This window comes from Arvicanthis niloticus, chromosome 23, assembly GCF_011762505.2.
Source record: "Arvicanthis niloticus isolate mArvNil1 chromosome 23, mArvNil1.pat.X, whole genome shotgun sequence".
NCBI classification, from domain to species: Eukaryota; Metazoa; Chordata; class Mammalia; order Rodentia; family Muridae; genus Arvicanthis; species Arvicanthis niloticus.
The window spans coordinates 44,673,096-44,681,902 of NC_133430.1; the positions used below are offsets into that span (position 1 = coordinate 44,673,096).

General features: G+C 44.4%; 2 long non-coding RNA genes across 2 annotated transcripts; both read right to left on the reverse strand.

Annotated features, from left to right (window-relative positions):
* Positions 1 to 405: 405 nt before the first annotated feature.
* On the reverse strand, positions 406 to 7,981 carry LOC143436660 (uncharacterized). The gene is made up of 3 exons (XR_013106530.1): positions 7,891 to 7,981; positions 6,437 to 6,504; positions 406 to 736 (listed from the first exon to the last, which is right to left on the reverse strand). It is a non-coding gene; the product is annotated as an uncharacterized LOC143436660 (long non-coding RNA).
* LOC143436659 (uncharacterized) lies at positions 2,649 to 5,349 on the reverse strand. The gene is made up of 2 exons (XR_013106529.1): positions 4,654 to 5,349; positions 2,649 to 4,103 (listed from the first exon to the last, which is right to left on the reverse strand). It is a non-coding gene; the product is annotated as an uncharacterized LOC143436659 (long non-coding RNA).
* Positions 7,982 to 8,807: the final 826 nt, after the last annotated feature.

Genomic DNA, 8,807 nt, shown 5'->3' on the forward strand with positions numbered 1-8,807 from the left:
GGGTGTAATGACACCCAAACAGCAAAATTCGTGCAGATTGTGTGTGAGGTGTATGGGTATGGACATGTGTATTTGCTTGTGTGTGTGTGTGTGTGTGTGTGTGTGTATACAAAAGTATGTATGGCGCATGTGATCACGCCTAAACGCAATTGCATTTATAAAAACCTCTAATTCTAGGAATCTTCTTCTTTCCTCCGCCTCGTAGACTGAGGCAGGCTCTATCAATCGAACCCAGAGCTTCTTCAGTTCCTGACTCGAAATGCAGTATAGACTTTTCAGTGATAACTCAGTCACTCCGTGGTCTTAAACTATTTTCTCAGTCCCTTCCTCTACCAGTCTTCTTCTGAAAGACAGTGACCCTTTGAGTTGGCTGCCCAAGAGGAAAGCCCATTTCTCTTCACTTACCTCTTTAAATGAGAGCAGAGATGGCTGGGGTTAGTAGATTCCAGATGAGAACGTTCAGTGGCAATAGTTTTTATCTGAGCCTAATAGATGGCTCTTAATCTATAGAAATGCTGCTGTCAAGCCAGATGGTTGGAGAAAGCTGACTACTGAACCCAAATCACAGGCGCTGGCACACTGAAGACTACACCTGCCCCCACGACACGGTTTATTTGCATGTAATGCCAGCCAAATCAATCTCTCCGTCTTAATCAAGAAGGAATTACAGGCCTCAGCAGAGAGGCATCGTTGTAGGTAATTGTATCAGAGTCCTTTTCAGATGATGGTTACTGAGCTGAAATGTTTAAACAGATATGGGAAGATGGGGAAATGTTAGGAATGAGCTTACAGATTGTATATGCCAAGAGTAGCAAGTGATGCAGGCTGGCAGGTGCATGCCCATAAACCTTAGAACTGAACTGATGGATGACAAGTCCCAGTCCCAAGGTCAGGGGAGGAAGAGCGGAGGCATTGTGGGTATCCACACAGTGAATGGGAGGTGAAAATATCTAATTTTTTCTTTCTGCCAAAATATATCACCTCTCTCTCTCTCTCTTTTTCTCTCTCCTCTTCTCTCCTCTTTCTCTTCCTCTTTATTCTTCTCTCTTCCTCTCTCTCTCTCCCCCCACCTCTCTCACTGTCTCTTCCCAGACAAGGTCTTGCTGACCTTGAATGTACTGTAGTCAAGAATGAACTTGGATTTTTAATTCTCACCTATACCTCCTGAGTGCTGGGATTTTAGGCATGTGTCACCAAGCCTAATTTACACAATGTCTGGGACTGGACCTCAGGGGATTTGTGCATACTAGGAGAGCCCTCTACCATGTAAGGCTATATCCCAGCCTAATTTTTATGAGGGGAAAAAAAAGTCCCTTTTAGTTACCTCATTGAAAGACTGTAGACTTGTAACTTGCCCTGGGAGCCCATGTAGAGAGAGGAGCACTCTGCCCACCAGGGACTTGTTCCTGGAGTTCAGACCCCAGGTAAAAGTAAATAGAATTAAGAGAGTCAGGGGTGGTGGTAAGGCAGGCTGAAAGATCTTTATGGGCACCCAGAGTTTTATCAGCTTTATCACCCACTTACTGTATGCTTCCTAGTATGTATTCCAGTATTCGGAGTGGGAGGGTGGGGAGGGGAAGACCTACTTAGATTGAGCAAGGCTAAACTGGTGTCTGTGAATGAGGAAAAGGGATTTTCTTCACTTCAGTCACGGGCAGCACCAAAGGGTAAGTGCAGCTGAAGGAAGGGGAAAAGTGAAGCGGAAAAGATGTATAATGAACTGAGGTACAGAGAAGGCTGGGTCTGAGTCACACCAGTCTCAGCCTACAAGGGCTTTGTTTATATGCAGGCGCCACCTTCCCTCCCTTGACAAGATAAACACCCTCTGGAAATCTAGTCTAGTCTCCTCAGCTTCTTTTCTTCTTTTGGTTATTTCCTGGTACTGTAAAATAAATGTGAACAGATCTCTTGTTGGGAATGATCACACATTCCAAATTAATCCATTTTCCCCGGTCAAATGTTTGTCTCATGCATGTGGCTTACCCATCAAATTGCTTTGAGAGTCTACTTGATGCACCGAGCTGTGAGACCAGTGTCAGTCAGGGCTCCTAGGGGACGATGGGGAGGCCTAAGGTACTCAGAGCAGACTTGATGGGGAGGAAGTAAGGCCAAGAATCCTCTTAGGTACATCTATGGGATCACAGCTGAGTCCCACTGCACCCTGAGCTTCTCCCATGTGAAAGAAGACAGATGTTCAGGGACCTTGAACATATTTTCCAGGCAGGAAAATAGGTAGAGAGCGAAGTCAAGAAGACCTTTCACAAAGTCTTATGAAAGTTGCATAAAAATAAAAAAAGCAGTTGGAAAGAGGAAAGCTAGAAAACCAGCCACCAGGGCTGACTCAGAGGCACTCCAGAGTGGTTGATTCAAAGTGGCCTATGACTCATTATGACACTAAAACCTGCCTCCCCATGCCCTATCCCCGTGAGCATTTAAGAAGCTAAACAGACATACAACGAATGAAGTTATACATAAGACAACATGTGACATGTAGCCCATGCTTGAGAAAACACACACTTTGCAAATATTTAAGCCAAAAAGCCTGCCCTGGATGAGACAGAGGTGCTACTGTTTGTTCAGTGTGTGATAAACTTAGAGGGTGTCTTAGGGTTTGCTGCTGTGAACAGACACCATGACCAAGGCAAGTGTTATACAGGACAGCATTTAATTGGGACTGGCTTACAGGTTCAGAGGTTCAGTCCATTATCATCAAGGTGGGAATATGGCAGCATCCAGGCAGGCATGGTACAGGAGGAGCTGAGAGTTCTCCATCTTCATCTGAAGGCTGCTAGCAGAATACTGACTTACAGGCTAGGATGAGGGTCTTAAAGCCCACACCCACAGTAACACACCTACTCCAACATGGCCAAAACTTCTAAAAGGCCACTCCCTGGTTCAAGCATATACAAACCATCACATTCCACTCCCTGGCCCCCAAAGGTTTGTTCAAACACATGAGTCTATGGGGTGCATACCTACCCATAGAATAATAAAAAATACATTTAGTCCAACTTTCAAAGTCCCCACAGTCTATAGCAGGCTCAACAATGCTAAAAGTCCAAAGTTCAAAGTCTCTTCTGAGAGTCAGCCAATCACTTAACTGTAATATCCAAAGCAAGACAGGAAACCAGCTGGGCAAACTCCAAACTCTGCATCTCCATGTCTGATGTCAAAGTGGTCTTTAGATCTCCAACTCTTTTTTCACCATTGTTACTGCAACAAACTTCTTTCTCCTGAGCTGGTTCCACTCCCTGCTAGCAGCTTTCCTCAGCAGATAGCCCATGGCTCTGACATCTCAAACATCTTGGGGTCTCCAAGGCAATTGCAATATTACAGCTTCTTGTTTCAATGTCTGAGGTCCACACATGATATCCTGGGCTCCTCCAAAGGGCCGTGTCATGTCTCCAGCTCTGCCCTCTGTAGCTCTCTAAGCGCAGGCTGATCTACTCCACTGCCACTGCTGTTCTTGATGATCATCCCATGGTACTGGCATCTCCAATACATTGGGGTCTTCTGCTGCAACTAGGCTTCACCAATAGCCTCTCGTAGGATCTCTTCATGGTGATAAGTCTCAAATCCTTTGCATGATTCCTTCAGTTCTGGGCTGTCAAATGCAACTAGGGGCTACACCTTCACCAATGGCCTTCCACAACCTCTCACAATGCCAAGCCTCTGCTGCTCTTCATGACCCCTTCATGGCTTCAAAACCAGTACCACCTGGGTGACTCTTACATATTACCAAGTACAGCTGCAGCACAAGTTACAACCTTGGCCATCTCTGGAACACAGCTTCTTTGTGCTCTCAGAAAACACTTCCCAGAAGATTTCACCTCAGTGATGCTGGTCTCTTCTTGATCACCACTAATTTCTTAGTTCCAGCTAACCAGCATCAGTTGTCCCAGTAGTCCCTTCCATTCTGGACTCTAAACCCAGAGCCACATGGCTGAAGCTTCCGAGTTCTGCTGCTTGCTGGAGCTGGAACATGGCCCCCTTGTTCTAGTACATTATCATCAGCTTTCTGTTTTCCAATTTCTTCACCCATTAACCTTGGCTGTCCTGGAACTTGCTCGGTAGACTGACTTTGAACTCAGAGATCTGCATGCCTGTCTCCAAAAAAACACTGGGATTAAAGGTATGGTCCATCAAGTCCGGATTTAAGTTTGTTTGGTTTTTGTTTGTTTGTTTGTTTGTTTGTTTGTTTTAACCTAGAATTTGCTCTGTTCTAGGCTGGCCTCGAACTCAGAAATCCTCCTGCCTCTGCCTCCCAAATGCTGGGATTAAAGGCGTGCGCCACCACCGCCCGGCCACATTTTTCATCAAAATACCACAAAAACAGTCTTCACACCACATACTGAAATTCTTTTCCTCTGAAACCTCTTGGGCCAGCACAATTCAAATTACTCTTAGCAACAAAGTCTTCCATATTCCTACTAAAATGTCCCATTAAGCCCCATTTAAAGCATTCCACTGCTTTCTAAATCTAAAGTCCCAAAAATCCACATTCTTCCAAACAAAAAGTATGGACAGGCCTATCATAGCAATACCCAACTCCCAGTACCAATTTCTGTCTTAGATAGGGTTTTGCTGCTGTGAACAGACACCATGACCAAGGTAAGGCTTATAAAGGACAGCATTTAACTGGGACTGGCTTACAGGTTCAGAGGTTCAGTCCTTCATCATCAAGGTGGGAGCATGGCAGCATCCAGGCAGGTATGGTACAGGAGGAACTGAGAGTTCTCCATCTTCATCTGAAGGCTGCTAGCAGAATACTGACTTACAGGCTAGGATGAGGGTCTTAAAGCCCATACCCACAGTGACACACCTATTCCAACAGAATCATACCTCCAAGTAGCACCTCTCCCTGGTCCAAGGATATACAAACCACCACACTGGGAAACTTCAACATCAGAAAGTTATTTCTGTTTCTTTAAGTTATTCTGTTACTGGAAGCTGAAAATCCACCCTGAAGCTGTTGAGAGAGATTTGCTTTATCCAGGAGCTTTAATATACAAATTTCTTCCTTCTCTCTGTGTTCTTGAGTAGAAATCTTCCCACCAATGTGTACCTGCCTGATATTTCTCTCCATGTCCTAATTAGTCTTCCTTTAAAGACAATGCTCACCCTAACAACTTCATTTTAACTAAATCACCTCTTAATGTCTCCATCTCCGAGTATACTCATGCTTTGAGGGCCAGGGATCAGATGACTTTTGAGGGCAAGTGGCTCAGCCCACAATACTGCTTGGCCAATAAAAGTATCAGGTTCCAGGTCCAAGTTTTGAGAAACAGAAGTTCTGCTTCCTGTCCCAACAGTGTTTGCCCTTAGAATCGAGCAGTGTTGCTGTGAGGTCAGCTGAGTCCGTGAAGAGGTCACGTGCTGTTCCAGCTCACTGTCCCTGCCACGGTCCATCAAGTACCTCGGGTGAGACACTCTCAAGATGTCTCCAGTCCTAGCCACCCTCTGAAGACAACCATGTAGCAGGCCCTGAGTAAGAATCTTCAGGTTGAGCGAAGACAACCTGAACTCGGAGAAGTAATAAATGCAGGGCTGAAGCGTAAGCCCCTGGCTTTAGGGATGATTTCCAAATGGGAATTAGTAAATGGGAGAGGCATTTCTGCAAGAAATCCAACTCTACCGTCAAAGATTAATACAAATGCAAATGAGAACTAAAACTCTTCCAGCGAAAACCACACTTATGTAGACAACTAATTTCTAAGTTTTGTTTGCTCCACCAATTTCCAAACCCTTGGAATGCCCGAATAATACCCTGTTCTTTCATGGGTTTGGCGAGTACACTCTTTACTCCAGGCATCCCATCTCCTAGTCTGAACAAGAAAAAAGCTGTTGAATTTTCTTGAATAAACAAACATCAAGAATTAATCATACCAAGGATCACTTTCTGGTTTTCTTTATCCCCTTGAATTTTTACCATAAACACCTTTAACTAAGACAAACACATCTGGCTCTACCCTTGTAATATGCCACATGGTGTCTTGGTCGTCTTGCGTGGATACTTCCAGTTTAGAGTGAGGGTAGATCTGGATGAAACCATTATAAACATACTGTAAGTCAGGGACCAGCGAGATGGTTCTATGAGCAAAGGCGCCTGCTCCCCAGCCCAACACTGGAGTGCAACTTGCAGAACGCAAACAGTAAAAAAGAGATCTGAATATAGCAAGGTGCCTTCTGACCTCTACACACAAACCATACTTTTACTGCATCTGTGCATGTGTGCAAGTAAGCCAATACACACACACACACACACACACACACACACGAGTGGGGCTGAGTTGGGGGGAAAGAGGGAAGGAAGTAAGGAAAGAGAGGAAGATGGAGAGGGAAAGAGAATAAATAAATGTTTATAAATATTTTTTAAATATGATAAGTCAAAATGCAATGTATACACCTTGTCTACCCACCATCACAGATTACTTACACAGTTCCTTTGAGCACTTTGCTACGGGGAAGCTGGGACTTGCTGCATCTGGATTGTACCATTCATTGCTAGTCCAGAAAAAGACAAAATTCGAAGTTAATTTTCTTCTGTGCAAATATATTTACATGATCATAAGGTCAAAATAGAAAGTCAAGCCCCAGGCCATAGCTCAGTAGCAACGTGTTTGCCTGACATCTGGAACGCTCTGGGTTCAATGCCCAGTGCTGAAAGAAAAAAGTTCAGCCAAACATCCAAGATGACTTTCTGCTTTGTTCTCATGCTCCCACTTAAGGGGAGAATTTTTAGTGACCTCCTTCTGTTTCCCTAGATTTCTTCCTTTTCCTCTCCCTTCCTCTTCTTTCTGACAATTCTGTTGTTTATTCTCTTCTTTCCCCAGTGACTTCCAGTACCTACAGGAAGAAAGCTAGCCCCAGATAGCTCACTAGGCCCTTTACCTGGCTGGCTCTGCTCTGTAAGTACAGAAATGCACATAGCATACTGTCCCTGAGTCCCTTAGAGCTTTGTAGTCAAGGAGTGTGTGTGTGTGTGTGTGTGTGTGTGTGTGTGTGTGTGTGTGTATTCTGAATGTATATATTCTGTATATATAGAATATATAAATATATAATATGTTAAATGTATATATTTGGAATATATGTATATTCAACTAAAACTGTAATTAAATTTACCTTAAATGTTTGTCCCTATCTTGTCTCACGGATACTCTAGTTTGCCCTTCAAAACATTAACAGGGCCAGTAACACATCTCTGTGTAAAAGCACTTGTCACCAAGCCTCAGCACCTGAGTTGGATCTCAAGAGTTCTCAAGGTGGAAGAAGAGCACCAACATCAGAAAGTGGTTCTTACATCTCCACATGCTCACCCACAGTGGCATGCACACCCACACACACCTACACGCACATACATATTAAGTAAATTAATCATTTAAAATCAGTTAATCTTTTTACACTCCAGCTAAGAATTGTCTTTGTAAGTTCCATTGACTTCATCAGAGATTCCCCAATACTGGGATGTAGGAGCCAGGGGACCAGGGAGTCAAAGTCATCACTTGCATCTGGGAGATGGCTCCGTGAGTAACAGTGCTTGGTAATGCAAGCATGAGACCTAAGTTCAAATCTCCAGTATAGGTGTAAAAAGAAATAGACATGGCTACATACGCCTAAAATTCCCACATTGGGAGGAGTCGGGGTTGGAAACAGATGGCCTCTGGAAACTGGATGGCTAGAGAATCTAACTAAAATGGAGAGCTTGGGGTTCAATGAGAGATCCTGTATCAGGGAGATAAGCAGAAAGCAATAAAGAAAGACACTGGACTCCCTTCTCTGACTTCTACATGTGCCCACACGGGCTGTCTTAGTTACTTTTCTATTGCTATGAAGATACATTATAACTAAGGCAACTTATAAAAGAAAGCATTTAATCAGAGGCTCCCTTACAGTTTCAGAGGGTTAGTCCATGACCATCTTGGCAGGGAGCAGGCAGCTGGCAGCAGGCACGGAGCTGGAACAACAGCTGAGGCTCACATATCTGCAAATTGGTGGCAGAGAAAGAGAGACTGAACCTGGCATGGGCTTTTGAAACCTCAAAGCCCACCCCCAGGGGCACACTTCCTCCAATAAGGCCACACCCCTTAATCCTTCCCACAACAGTTCCACCAACTAGGAATCAAACATTCAAATACATGAGCCTACAGGAGCCACTCTCGTTCAAATCACCACACAGGCACACACTTAAATACTCATGTGCATGAAACAAGACAGACAGATAGCCATTCTTGGCTATATAGCAAGTATTAAATCACCCTAAGCTACAGGAGACCCTGTCTCAAAAACAAAACACCAAACTATAACCAACCTATCTGGCAGGAATGACTATATTCTAAAGAGACACTTGTGCTCCCCGACCTCACCCCACTCCCCCCCACACCTAGTTGCCTGCCTGAGTGCTGGAACAATGGACCCTAAGAAATAAGTGTTTCCCCCAGAATCTCCTGCTGGGAGGGGAGAGTCTGGGCATCAGGAGAGGACCTTGTCTGAGGGAGAGAGTCACAGCTTGCCAGGTGACCTGCAGGAGACTTAGGGCTAACACAATGATTGGCAGGTAGACACATTTTGGTGGTTATTTACTCATGCATATCCCTCATTTTCTATTTAAACCTTGCTCTCCATCCGGACCCAGAACACGGACTTAGGGGGAGTCTCCAGATCTCTCTTTTCTTCTTTCCAACATGGCTGCATTGAATAAATCTTCTTTCTGATTTTCAGTATTAATGTTGGTCCTGTAATTCGTTTATTGAGGACAGATGGCTGAACCTGGCTTGTTGGGGCATGGGCTGAAACCACTAAAGCTGGAA